We start from the raw sequence: 13,708 nt of genomic DNA on the forward strand, positions 1-13,708 counted from the left end.
GCTGCAGACAATGCTTCAACCAAATGTTGCAGGTATCCCACGCAGCTCCAGAACGAGAGGGCGTGTCGCTGGCCAGCACCTGCAAGCTGGCTAAACACAGAAACCAGACTCTCTTCAGGTAAGAACAGAGTGCGGCACAGCTCCGGGATGGACTGGAAATGAATTTATTAATCTTATAGCGCTTTGCGTGCAAAGTCCAAAGAAACGCTTGGCAGACGCGTTTCTGCTTTCCAATAGCTTCATCAGTGCCTGTTTCTATGGCTCTTCATTTTTCTGGGGGTCAGTTAATTTGTAGATGTTTGCTGTGAACACTTCCCATCAGGTGACTTCTTGCCCCTCCTCCGCCTTTAGTGACTACTAGGCAGCTTGCGCTCCACCCACCAAGCCGCTGCATTATGGGTATTGGAGTCCTCTGTGAGAGCCCATTCAGTAACGGGGCCTCTCAAAACACCATGTGATGTCCCAGACCAAGTTGGCAGCTTCCCCCACACCCTCGCTGTTGCTTGGGGGGTATAAATCACTTCCAGTCTCCCTTATCAGGCACTTCGATATTGCCTCCTCTCTCCCCATGCGCCAGTTACCTCCTTGTGGAAATTGATAGCACTGGGGGGGCGACATGCTGCAGACAATGCTTCAACCAAATGTTGCAGGTATCCCACTCAGCTCAAGAACGAGAGGGCGTGTCGCTGGCCAGCACCTGCAAGCTGGCTAAACAAAGAAACCAGACTCTCTTCAGGTAAGAACAGAGTGCGACACAGCTCCGGGATGGACTGGAAATGAATGTATTAATCTATTAGTGCTTTGCGTGCAAAGTCCAAAGAAACGCTTGGCAGACGCGTTTCTGCTTTCAAATAGCTTCATCAGTGCCTGTTTCTATGGCTCTTCATTTTACTGGGGGTCAGTTAATTTTTAGATGTTTGCTGTGACCACTTCCCATCAGGTGACTTCTTGCCCCTCCTCTGCCTTTAGTGACTACTAGGCAGCTTGCGATCCACCCACCAAGCCGCTGCATTATGGGTATTGGAGTCCTCTGTGAGAGCCCATTCAGTAACGGGGCCTCTCAAAACACCATGTGATGTCCCAAACCAAGTTGGCAGCTTCCCCCACACCCTCGCTGTTGCTTGGGGGGTATAAATCACTTCCAGTCTCCCTTATCAGGCACTTCGATATTGCCTCCTCTCTCCCCATGCACCAGCTACCTCCTTGTGGAAATTGATAGCACGGGGGGGGCGACGTGCTGCAGACAATGCTTCAACCAAATGTTGTAGGTATCCCACGCAGCTCCAGAATGAGAGGGCGTGTCGCTGGCCAGCACCTGCAAGCTGGCTAAACACAGAAACCAGACTCTCTTCAGGTAAGAACAGAGTGCGGCACAGCTCCGGGATGGACTGGAAATGAATTTATTAATCTTATAGCGCTTTGCGTGCAAAGTCCAAAGAAACGCTTGGCAGACGCGTTTCTGCTTTCAAATAGCTTCATCAGTGCCTGTTTCTATGGCTCTTCATTTTTCTGGGGGTCAGTTAATTTGTAGATGTTATATAAATATATATATAACCTACTGGCGGTCGCCAGTAGGTAGTTATAGTTAGGACCTATTTTCCATAGGAAATCCGCAACATTCTATTCCCAGTAAGTCTGGTGCCGGTTGGCGGATCTTCCAAACTTTTGGCCAGCTCCAGTCAGCTCCTATACTGAAAGGGGGGTCCCAAAACGCGTTTTCCCCTTGCAATTTCCCATAGGACCTGTTGACGCAGCTACAGCCCGAACTGCTGAACGGAATTACACCAAATTTGGCAAAGAGGTAGTCCTCAGTTCAGACTCGTGCCTTTTGCATAAATGGTGTAAATCCGTTCATTAGTTCCTGAGAAAATTAGATTAAAAATGATAGAAATATCTATGGCCTCGGAGGATCCGCGCACCCTCCCCACACACTAAGCGCACCCTCTGCGAACAGGGCACGCACCGTCCCGATCACACGTTGAATGCTAATTGGCTGTCAAGTGTCTGTCTACATTCGAAACCAGGAACTGTTGGCAGTCATTTTGTGCCTCGGTAGAAGCGAGGCTGATTAAGTAAGGGGAATAAGTGTGTGAAAGATGGAAAGGGGGTAGGGTAGAAATACTCTGACCCTCTAGTGTTGCTTAGGGGGTCATCAGTGATTTCACTGACCATGTCATGAGTGATGTAATATGTGACATCATCAGCAGTGCATTGCAGGGGCGCGAGTTATAGTTAGATGAACTAACTATAACGGGGGAATTTCTAGGTTTTTGTACGAGGGAAATGTCTAGCAAACTATAACGCCCCTGAAACCTATGTTTTTTTCAGTGAATATATATATATACTTATACTTATACTAACCTACTCGCCTACTCGTGGTCATCAGTAGGTAGTTATACTTAGGACCCAGGTTCCAAAGGAATTGATTTTTTTGTTTTGCTAATAACTTTGATGTAGTTTGACAAATCTTCATGAAATATTCAAAACAAGTGTGCCAGTCTCTTCCGCTGGTATCTGGAAAGTTTGGGGTCATTCATCAATTAGGGGGTGGGAAAATGGGGGGTCCCCAAATGCGTCTTTCCTATGTAATTTCCTATCGGGATTGTGGACACTACGACAGTTGGAACCGCTGAACAGGATTGCACCACATTTTGCAGAAGCTAGATCTTGGTCCAGAAAGAGTGCTTTTTGTAATTTGGTGGAAATCTGCTCAGTAGTTTTGAAGTCATTAAAAAGAATGATTTATGCATATTTCAAGACCCGGATCTGGCAGATCTCAAAATGAGATCTGATTGGCCACACCACTTCAACCAGGAAGCAGTGACAGCCATCTTGGGACTCGGCCCAAGTCCCAGGAAAAGAGGCAAAGAAAACCTCAAAAATCAAGAAGCAGGATAGGAATACCCTGAACCTGAAGCCAAAAATTTATTTTTTCATTTTTACACAAATTCGCTGAGGATCGTGGCAAATTGAAAAACAAAGGCGAGGTCTCTTTCGCTTGTTTTTTTATGCCTCTCTGTTGGGCCAGCTAACAATACGTATATATTTTGGGGAAGGGGCACTTGGCCTTTTAGAAATTGAGATGGTGCACAAGGTCCCATCATTTTTTCTTCTGTTGAGATGGGGCACAAGGTCCCATCATTTTTTCTTCTGTTTCTTGTGCCTCGGTAGAACTGAGGCACAAGAAACAGAAGAAAAAATGTGCAAAATGCAAAAAGGGGGCATGGTAGAAACACCCTGACCCCCTAGGCCTGCTTTGGGGGTCCCACAAGGACCCCCAGGGCCCCCCCAAAAAATGTATTTTTAAATATCGGCAAAATGCGCACTGGGTGCGCGGATCCTGCCATAAAAAAAAAATGAAGCACGGGCTCCCGCGCTTCATTGCTAATTTGCCCTCGGGGGGCCAAATCCCGGGGGCAATGCTAGTATTGGGTTGGGGGCCCGAAGGGGGCCCCCAGCCCCGGGGACTGCCACCCTTGGGGCTTTATGAAAATATGTGGGGGGGGCTCACAGCCCCCCCAGCCCCGGGGACCGCCACCCCCGGGGCTTCAAAAACGAATGTGTGGGGGGCTCAAAGGCCCCCTCAAGCACCGGGGACTGCCACCCCTGGGGCTTTGTAAAAATATTTGTGGGGGGCACCCCTTGGGGCTTGTGTATTTAAAAAAAAAATGCCCTGTGCCCCCCACATGCCCTGGGGACCGCCACCTCCCCGGGGCTCTAAATATGTAAATTGGGGTGTCCATGATGCACCCCAAGCCCCAGGGACCACCACCCACCAGGGCTTTGTAAATTGGCGGGAGGGGGGCCGCACAGCCCCCCCTGGAGGCAATGATGGCCCTGGGGGCCGCCACCCCCCAGGGCCGGCTCCTGCAGTGTCTCAGGGTGCCCATCCCCGGGACACTGCTGTTTGCTATGTCAGGGCAGGAGCCTCGCGGCTCCTGCCCTGCCATAGCAAACTTGGTTTGAATTTTCAAAGAGAGAGCAGGAAACCTGCTCTCTTTTTCAAAATTCAAACCAAATTGCTTTTCCAATCGGGGAGCTGCATGTTACCAGCTCCCCATGTGGAAAAGCAATGCTGGCTCCTGCAGGAGGTGGGGAGCCAGCGGGATTGTGGGGGGATTGGGGACCCCCCCACTGCCCCCACCAGAGAGGGCCAGCCCCAGGGGATGGGGTCCCCGGGGCAATTAGTGGCCCGGGAGGGGGCCCACGCAGCCCCCCTCCCCCATAATAAAATATAAATAAATAAATTAGAAAGGCCGGCCACAGAGATTGGGGTGCCCGGGGCCTTTAGTGGCCAGAGGAGGGGGACAATGCAACCCGCCTCCCGAAAAAAGGACATGCCCAGGGTCCCTGGGACTGATTAGGGCCACTCGGCCCCCTTCCCAAATTTTAATTTTTTTATAAAAAAAAATTAGGGGGCAGGTCCTGGGGGATGGGGTCCCCAGGGCCAAAAAATGAGAAAAAGAAGGGGGGCCACGCAGCCCCCCTTCTTAAAAAAATTTATAAATAAATCCTCAGTTCAGACTCGTGCCTTTTGCATAAATGGTGTAAATCCGTTCATTAGTTCCTGAGAAAATTAGATTAAAAATGATAGAAATATCTATGGCCTCGGAGGATCCGCGCACCCTCCCCACACCCTAAGCGCACCCTCTGCGAACGGAGCACGCACCCTCCCGATCACGCGTTGAATGCTAATTGGCTGTCAAGTGTCTGTCTACATTCGAAACCAGGAACTGTTGGCAGTCATTTTGTGCCTCGGTAGAAGCGAGGCTGATTAAGTAAGGGGAATAAGTGTGTGAAAGATGGAAAGGGGGTAGGGTAGAAATACTCTGACCCTCTAGTGTTGCTTAGGGGGTCATCAGTGATGTCACTGACCATGTCATGAGTGATGTAATATGTGACATCATCAGCAGTGCATTGCAGGGGCGCGAGTTATAGTTAGATGAACTAACTATAACGGGGGAATTTCTAGGTTTTTGTACGAGGGAAATGTCTAGCAAACTATAACGCCCCTGAAACCTATGTTTTTTTCAGTGAATATATATATATATACTTATACTTATACTAACCTACTCGCCTACTCGTGGTCATCAGTAGGTAGTTATACTTAGGACCCAGGTTCCAAAGGAATTGATTTTTTTGTTTTGCTAATAACTTTGATGTAGTTTGACAAATCTTCATTAAATATTCAAAACAAGTGTGCCAGTCTCTTCCGCTAGTATCTGGAAAGTTTGGGGTCATTCATCAATTAGGGGGTGGGAAAATGGGGGGTCCCCAAATGCGTCTTTCCTATGTAATTTCCTATCGGGATTGTGGACACTACGACAGTTGGAACCGCTGAACAGGATTGCACCACATTTGGCAGAAGCTAGATCTTGGTCCAGAAAGAGTGCTTTTTGTAATTTGGTGTACATCTGCTCAGTAGTTTTGAAGTCATTAAAAAGAATGATTTATGCATATTTCAAGACCCGGATCTGGCAGATCTCAAAATGAGATCTGATTGGCCACACCACTTCAACCAGAAAGCAGTGACAGCCATCTTGGGACTCGGCCCAAGTCCCAGGAAAAGAGGCAAAGAAAACCTCAAAAATCAAGAAGCAGGATAGGAATACCCTGAACCTGAAGCCAAAAATTTATTTTTTCATTTTTACACAAATTCGCTGAGGATTGTGGCAAATTGAAAAACAAAGGCGAGGTCTCTTTCGCTTGTTTTTTTATGCCTCTCTGTTGGGCCAGCTAACAATACATATATATTTTGGGGAAGGGGCACTTGGCCTTTTAGAAACTGAGATGGGTCACAAGGTCCCATCATTTTTTCTTCTGTTGAGATGGGGCACAAGGTCCCATCATTTTTTCTTCTGTTTCTTGTGCCTCAGTAGAACTGAGGCACAAGAAACAGAAGAAAAAATGTGCAAAATGCAAAAAGGGGGCATGGTAGAAACACCCTGACCCCCTAGGCCTGCTTAGGGGGTCCCACAAGGACCCCCAGGGCCCCCCCAAAAAATGTATTTTTAAATATCGGCAAAATCCGCACTGGGTGCGCGGATCCTGCCATAAAAAAAAAAATGAAGCACGGGCTCCCGCGCTTCATTGCTAATTTGCCCTCGGGGGGCCAAATCCCGGGGCAATGCTAGTATTGGGTTGGGGGCCCGAAGGGGGCCCCCAGCCCCGGGGACTGCCACCCTTGGGGCTTTATGAAAAAATGTGGGGGGGCTCACAGCCCCCCCAGCCCAGGGGACCGCCACCCCCGGGGCTTCAAAAACGAATGTGTGGGGGGCTCAAAGGCCCCCTCAAGCACCGGGGACTGCCACCCCTGGGGCTTTGTAAAAATATTTGCATCGCAACGGAGGCCACGCCCCCTCGTTTCAGCACTCTGCAAATGCGCCCTCTGGTGCATTTGCGGATGGGAAACGAATTCCCCTTGAATACTCGGGGTCCCTGGGGGCCAACTAGCCCACCAGGAACCTCCAGTATGCGCCAGGGGGCTGCGTTGGAGAGAGGTGTTCTGAGGCCACGTCCCTTTTTACACCTCTCTGCAACGCAGCTCTGTGGCGCTTAATGGAGGTAGCTGGTGGGGTAGTTGCACCCAAGGACCCTCAGGATTCAAGGGGGGGTAATCCCCCAACTTAAAATGCGTCACGGGCATTTGGTGAAGGGAGGGGGCGGGGCCTAAAGTGATATGTGTGCAAACACGCCCTGTGACGCGTTTTAAGTTCAGGAATTAATTCCTCTTCAATCTGGAGGGTCCCTGGGGGACAACTAGCCCACCAGGTACCTCCAGTAAGCGCCACGGAGCTGTTTTGCAGAGTGTTGTAAAAAGGGGTGTGGCCTCTGAACACCTCTCTGCAAGGCAGCTTTCTGGCACATACTGGAGGTACCTGGTGGGCTAGATGGCCCCCAGGGACCCTGAGGATTGAGGAGGAATTAATTTCCCAACTTAAACCGTGCCACAGGGTGTTTGCAGACATGTCACTTCAGGCCACACCTCCTTCCTTCACCACTGTGCAAACCTGCCCCGTGGCGCGTTTTAAGTTGGGGGATTAGCTCTCTTTTAATACTGAGGGTCCCTGAGGGCCAACTAGCCCAACAGGTATCTCCAGTGTAAGCCAGGGAGCTGCATTGCAGACAGGTGTTCAGAGGCCACACCCCTTTTAACACCTCTCTGGAACGCAGCTCTGTGGCGCTTACTGGAGGAACATAGTGGGCTAGTTTGACCCTAGGGACCCTTAGGATTCAAGGGGACTTAATCTCTCAACTTAGAACAGCCACAGGCGGGTTTACACAGTGGTGAAGGGAGGGGATGAGGCCTGAGGTGACGTGTGCAAACACGCCCTGTGGCGCGTTTTAAGTTTGGGAAATAATTCACCTTCAATCCTAAGGGTCCCTGGGGGCCAACTAGCCCACCAGGTGCTTCCAGTAAGTGCCACTGCGCTGCGTTGCAGAGAGGTGGTGCAGGCTGTGCCCCTTTTTACACCTCTCTGCAATGGTGCTTACTGGACGTACCTAGTGGGCTAATTTGCCCCTAGGGACCCTCAGGATTCAAAGGGGTTAATCTCCCAATTTAAAACGGCCACAGGGCGTGTTTACACAGTGGGGAAGGGAGGGGACGGAACCTGAGGTGACATGTGCAAACACGCCCTATGGCGCTTTTTAAGTTGGGGAAATAATTCCCCTTCGATCCTGAGTGCCCACGGGGGTCAACTAGTCCACCAGGTGCTTCCAGTAAGCACCACTGTGCTGCGTTACAGAGAGGTGGTCAGGCCGTGTCTATTTTCTCTGCAACGCAGCACTGTGGTGCTAACTAGAGATACCTGAAAGGCTAGTTGTACCCAAGGGACACTCAGGATTCAAAGGGACTTTATCCCCCAAATTAAAACGGCCATAGGGCATGTTTGCACACGTCGCCTCCCTTCACCAGTGTGCAAAAGCGCCCTGTGGCGCGTTTTAAGAGGTAGTTTTATTACCCCTCCCCTATTATATACTAGGGTCTTACAGAGAAGGTCATACTAATAACAAGGGTACCCAAACACATAGTGTTCCCTAGTGTATGTAGGTGTTTTAACTGTATTCTAAGTGTCGTTTAGCATAGCACTGGCTCTAGGAAGGTTAGTCAGAGTCAGTTACCACCAGTACCCATCTGAACAAGTTGAGGGTACAGGATGATTTTGCATCAAAGACTCTTTCTGCTCCTCTGTTTGTTCTTTCTGCACGTCTTCCTTCCTCCTGCTCTTTTCTTCATCTTTGAGGACTTCTGTAGCTTCGTTCTGCATTTCTTTTTCTTCTTTCTGTGTGTTTTTTCTTCTTTCTTCACATGTGCTACCTCTGTAGTCATAGTTAGAAACTAGCATTTAAAAAAGCTTTGAAATTCACTTAAAAAAACATAGGTTTCAGTTACATTAAAGTTAGATATTTGCATTTAAAAAACCTTTGAAATTCCATTAAAAAACCAAAGGTTTCAGGCACGTTATAATTAGGAATTAGCATTTAAAAAACCGTAGAAATTCACAGAAAAAAACATAGGTTTCAGGGGTATTATAGTTAGCTGGACATTTCACTCGTACAAAACCATTGAAATTCCCCCGTTATAGTTAGTTCAGCTAACTATAACTCGCGCCCCCGCAATGCACTTGCTGATGACGTCACATATTACATCACTCATGACATGGTCAGTGACATCACTGATGACATCACTGATGACATCTCAAATGACATCACTGATGACTTCACTGATTATATCATCCATGTGATAATTTGATGCATCTTCCCACACCCTAATATAACCTTTGATACACCCACTCTGAATTACAGACTGCCATTCTCAAAACCATAGACACTCCAACACCAATAACTACGTACCCACTCACTGATTCTTAGGTCTACACACCCATACACTTACTCACCCGTACAGTCACTCATACTTATGGTCACTCAGTACAGGACTATCATATGCACTCATACACCTATATAGCCAGTCACACACTGCCACACATCTATAGAGGTACTCACACACCTACTCAGTCATGCAAAGAATTAATCACATTGCCATTTACTCACCTATACAGTTATACACACACCAGCTCAATTACTCATACAAATACGAGCACATTCTTATGCTCTTATACAATCAATGATACAAGCACACACTCATCCATACAGCCACTCTCACAATCACACACTCTCACTTATAGCCATTTAGGTACACCAACACACATATATATTGCCTTTCACATATGTAGCTGCTCACACATGTACCACTGAAATATACATTCACTCACTAACACAACCATACACACACTCACCCACCCATACAGTCCATCACAGATGCACTCTTGAAACCATGCACCCAGTGAATCACCCACTCACACATCTATGGACAGAGTCACACACACCCCACCCACACAAACACTCAGGCACCCATACAGATACTCCGACAACCAATCTATAACCCATATAGACACTCATGTAGCTATTTGCAAACCCATGCAGCCGCTTACACACCAACAGACAGACGGATACAGACATTCACACACTTATACACCCACTCATTCTTCAATATGCCTTTTCCTCTATATAATAAAGATATTTAAGCTTTACAGAAACACACAGACACTGGATGATGTCATCAGTGATGTAATCAGTGATGTCATTTGAGATGTCATCAGTGATGTCATCAGTGATGTTACTGACCATGTCATGAGTGATGTAACATGTGACGTCATTAGCAGTGCATTGCGGGGGCGCGAGTTATAGTTAGCTGCACTAACGATAATGGGGGAATTTCAATGGTTAATACGAATGAAATGTCCAGCTAACTATAACACCCCTGAAACCTATGGTTTTTTCTGTGAACATATATATATATATATATATATATATATATATAACCTACTGGCAGTCGCCAGTAGGTAGTTATAGTTAGGACCTATTTTCCATAGGGAATCCGCAACATTCTATTTGGAATAACGTTGGCGCCGATTGACGAATCTTCGTGAAATTTTCCAAAATTTTGGCCAGCTCTGGTCCCCTCCTATCCTGAAAATTTCATGGTGATTCGTCAAGCGGGGGCCGAGAAAAATGGGGAGTCCCAAAACACATTTTCCCCATGCATTTTCCCATAGTACATGTTGACGCAGCTACAGCCCGAACTGCTGAACGGAATTACACCAAATTTGGCAAAGAGGCAGTCCTCAGTTCAGACCCGTGCCTTTTGCTTAAATGGTGTAAATCCATTCAGTAGTTCCTGAGAAAGTTAAAAAGATAGATATATCTGGGCGGAGCCTAACCACACATCTCATCGTGAGATCTGATTGGCTGTCAGTACTTCATCCTAGAAGTGTTGGCAGCCATCGTGGGACCAATATACATGATAGCACCTCATTAAAAAGCATTGGAGTTAATACAAGGTTTTGAGACTTTAGTTACATTATAAATCATTTGTTGATGGTACCATACTCATTTTAGGAATTGTGGTGTGTTCTAAGGTGATTTTACCATGTGAAAAAGCCTTCTGCTGTGATATCATGAATCATGTTTGAGAGAAAACTATTTTCTCATGCTTTTCCCACAGAGGTTTGGCAGATGATCTATAAGCTAAACTGAGAGCATATTTTCTGTAAATTCACATTATCTTTCTCAGTCATGTGAGAATGAAGTCTGACATTCTCAGTAAAACATGTACATCCAACAAGGGCAGAGACTGTCAGTTGATTCCCTTGTGTTCTACTGCAGCTTCCCAGAGTGTTCTAAAGAACAACTAGAGCGCTAACAGTCCTACTTATGACAAACGTATTGCACACCTGAAGCCATCTTGAATGCAATAAAGTGGTAACTCTTAAAACATTTAATTTAAAAAGGAACAAAATTAGGGGGTTCATTTTGCCATAGAAAGTATGATTAGTGCTACAGAAAGAAAAATTAGGGCACATTTTGACTTCTCAAATCCTCTTCTATTTTTTAAAAAAATTCTGACATGCAGACTGAAACATGCCCTTTTAAAACCAGCGGCAGACATGCCTGGTGAGCAGTAGCTTTACTACAGTGATCTAATGAACAACTAGAGTGCTAACATTCAGAATTTATGGCAAATGTGTGTTATATCTGAATACCTTCTTTATGGAATCAAAGTAAAAAACTGAAAGCATTTCCTACTGAGGAGACTGCAGTAAATGAGGAAATTAGGAAACTTCATAACAAATAAATCTCCCAAGATGGCCACCAGAGACAAAAGAGCCCAAATGTAGCACAAATATCACCCAGATGTAGCCCACTTGTAGCCCAATGACAGAAGTGTGCAAAACACTTAGGGGCAGATTTACAAGCCCCTTGCGTGACTTTTGCGCTGCAGTTGCGTAACTTTTTTGACGCAACAGCGGCGCAAACAATGCGGCCTATTTACAACGTGACGCATCTAGGGAGATGCGTCACGTTGTAAGGCCCTGCGTTACATTATACCTGCGTCAGGTATAATGTATGCAGGGTGGGCGTTCCCACGCAGGAAGGCCTCGTAATAGTGACTCCGTGAAATCGACAAGATTTCATGTGCCACTTTTAGGACGCCACTGCGTCAAAACCTTACGCCTGCTTCAAGCAGAATTAAGTAGTGATGCAGTGTAGTGGGAATAGGCCTCAACACGCGTTGCTGGAGTTGCGTCGTGCTTGTGACACGACTCCAGCAATGTGTGACTTTTCCACCAACAGATGTGTCAGAATTTCTGACACATCTGTCAATCCTTGCGCCATAGTGAGCCATATTGTAAATACGGGGCATCTATGGTGGCGCAAGGGTTTCTAATGTTGACACAGGGAAAGTGACACATTTGTACAGATGCGTCACTTTCTTGTAAATCTTCCCCTTATTTTACTAGAAGAAAATAAAAGGAAATACTAAAGATACCTGTTTGGATCTGGACTTTTCTTACTGGTGCACCTTCCTTCTTTGTGTTCTCCTTCTTCGTCTGACCTTCAGTGGAGTTGTTCTACGGCGCACTCCGGAAGTATTGTGCACAGGAATGGAATATTAACTTTGAGACTTTGGGATTTCAAGTGCTAAACCAATAGTCAGTCATAGTTCTTTTTTTCATAATACTCTTTATTTTGACTGTTTATGCACTTATCCCTTGAATAATAAAACATTAATTTAAATATGTCAAAATTTGACGATGGTTGAGAGGAAATGACGCATAATCTCTTCGGTACAGGGATTTCTAAGGAAAGAATTACTCCAGAATCAACACAAAAGAACAGTTTAAAAACACTGTTCATAAGACTTGAACGTTTGAAATAACAGGAACTTAGCCGATGGTGGGATGGCATTACCCTAAAACAATATATCGAAAATGGCAAGGTTCCAAGGGGTTTACGTATCCTAATCTTTCCCACCTTTGAGGATCTTAGTGACGCTCTCCTCAAAGAATGGGAATGTAATTTAGAGGGAGCATCACAGACCATGATGAGAATTTTGGTCAAACATGCGATGGAAAAAGGGGAAAAACTTCAGGAAGAGATAACTATAATTGAAAAAATAATTAGTGAAATGGAGGAAAAAGATCTGATAGAGAAAAACTACGCTATTCTAAAACAGATCATAGACAGACATCAGATATACTTAAAAGACAAAAAGCTTAGAAAAATTAAAAGAGACGATAGGGACTATTGAGATGGAAGAATCTACACTTTCCATAAAAAATGTGATAATGTACAAGGGTTGGAGGACAAGAAAAGAAATAGAGAGGACAAGGGTGAAAGTGATGATACCAGTTCCATTAGTAACATATCAGTCTTGTCACAAGGGAGTACTGCTTCATCCTCTTTAGTAAATGATGTCCCTTTAGGGGAAGGGGCCTCGTCCTTTCAGAAAGAACTTGCAAAATTACGCATTTCCAGCAGACTCCAACAAAAGAAAGAACAACAAAAACCAGACAGGAGGGAGGAGGACAAAAGGCAAATCCCAAAACTATAACCGGAAAAATAGACACTTCAGTCAGAGCCAAGAAGGCAAATATTAGTGCCAAATAATGATATGGCCACTGCCGATGCTGATGATGGTTGTCATTTGAAAATTGTTAACCTTTCGAATAAAATGCTTGATGAAAATGAGATGAATGTCCTCAGCAAAGGTTTAAATTTCTGTCCAACGCAAAGTGGGGATTTGGTTAATGTTCATGTAGATTTGTTCAAGTTTGTAAGGATATCAAAACTTCGTGATTTTTTCTTGAATAGACCGCATGAATCTAGTAAGGGTGTACCTCTTCGAGAGCTGGACTCACATACAATTGCCGATGTTAGAAATATACAATGCCTTCTCTCTATTTGTGATGATGACGGCTATGACATGCCCACCCTATTAAATGGCTTTGATATCAGACAGGATGGTCATGTGGCAAGTGGTTTACACCCCAAATCCAAATTCATGCCCACTTATGTTTATGATTTGAACATTGATGTTTTCCATAAGAAAATGTCGGAGGAACTATATGCATTAGAAATATCGAACAAATATAAACCAAAATTAACACAGAACATCTCTCAAACCGAAAGATTGGCTCTACAACGTTTGAGGGAGGACACTACCATCGTGATACGTGAGGCAGATAAAGGTGGGAATGTGGTTATTATGAACCATCTTGACTATCTGAATGAGATATATCGGCAACTTAGTGATACCTCGTGTTATAAACTCATTACACACAATCCTATACCTAATCTTATC

This window comes from Triturus cristatus, chromosome 5_2 (genome assembly GCF_964204655.1).
Source record: "Triturus cristatus chromosome 5_2, aTriCri1.1, whole genome shotgun sequence".
Lineage (NCBI taxonomy): Eukaryota > Metazoa > Chordata > Amphibia > Caudata > Salamandridae > Triturus > Triturus cristatus.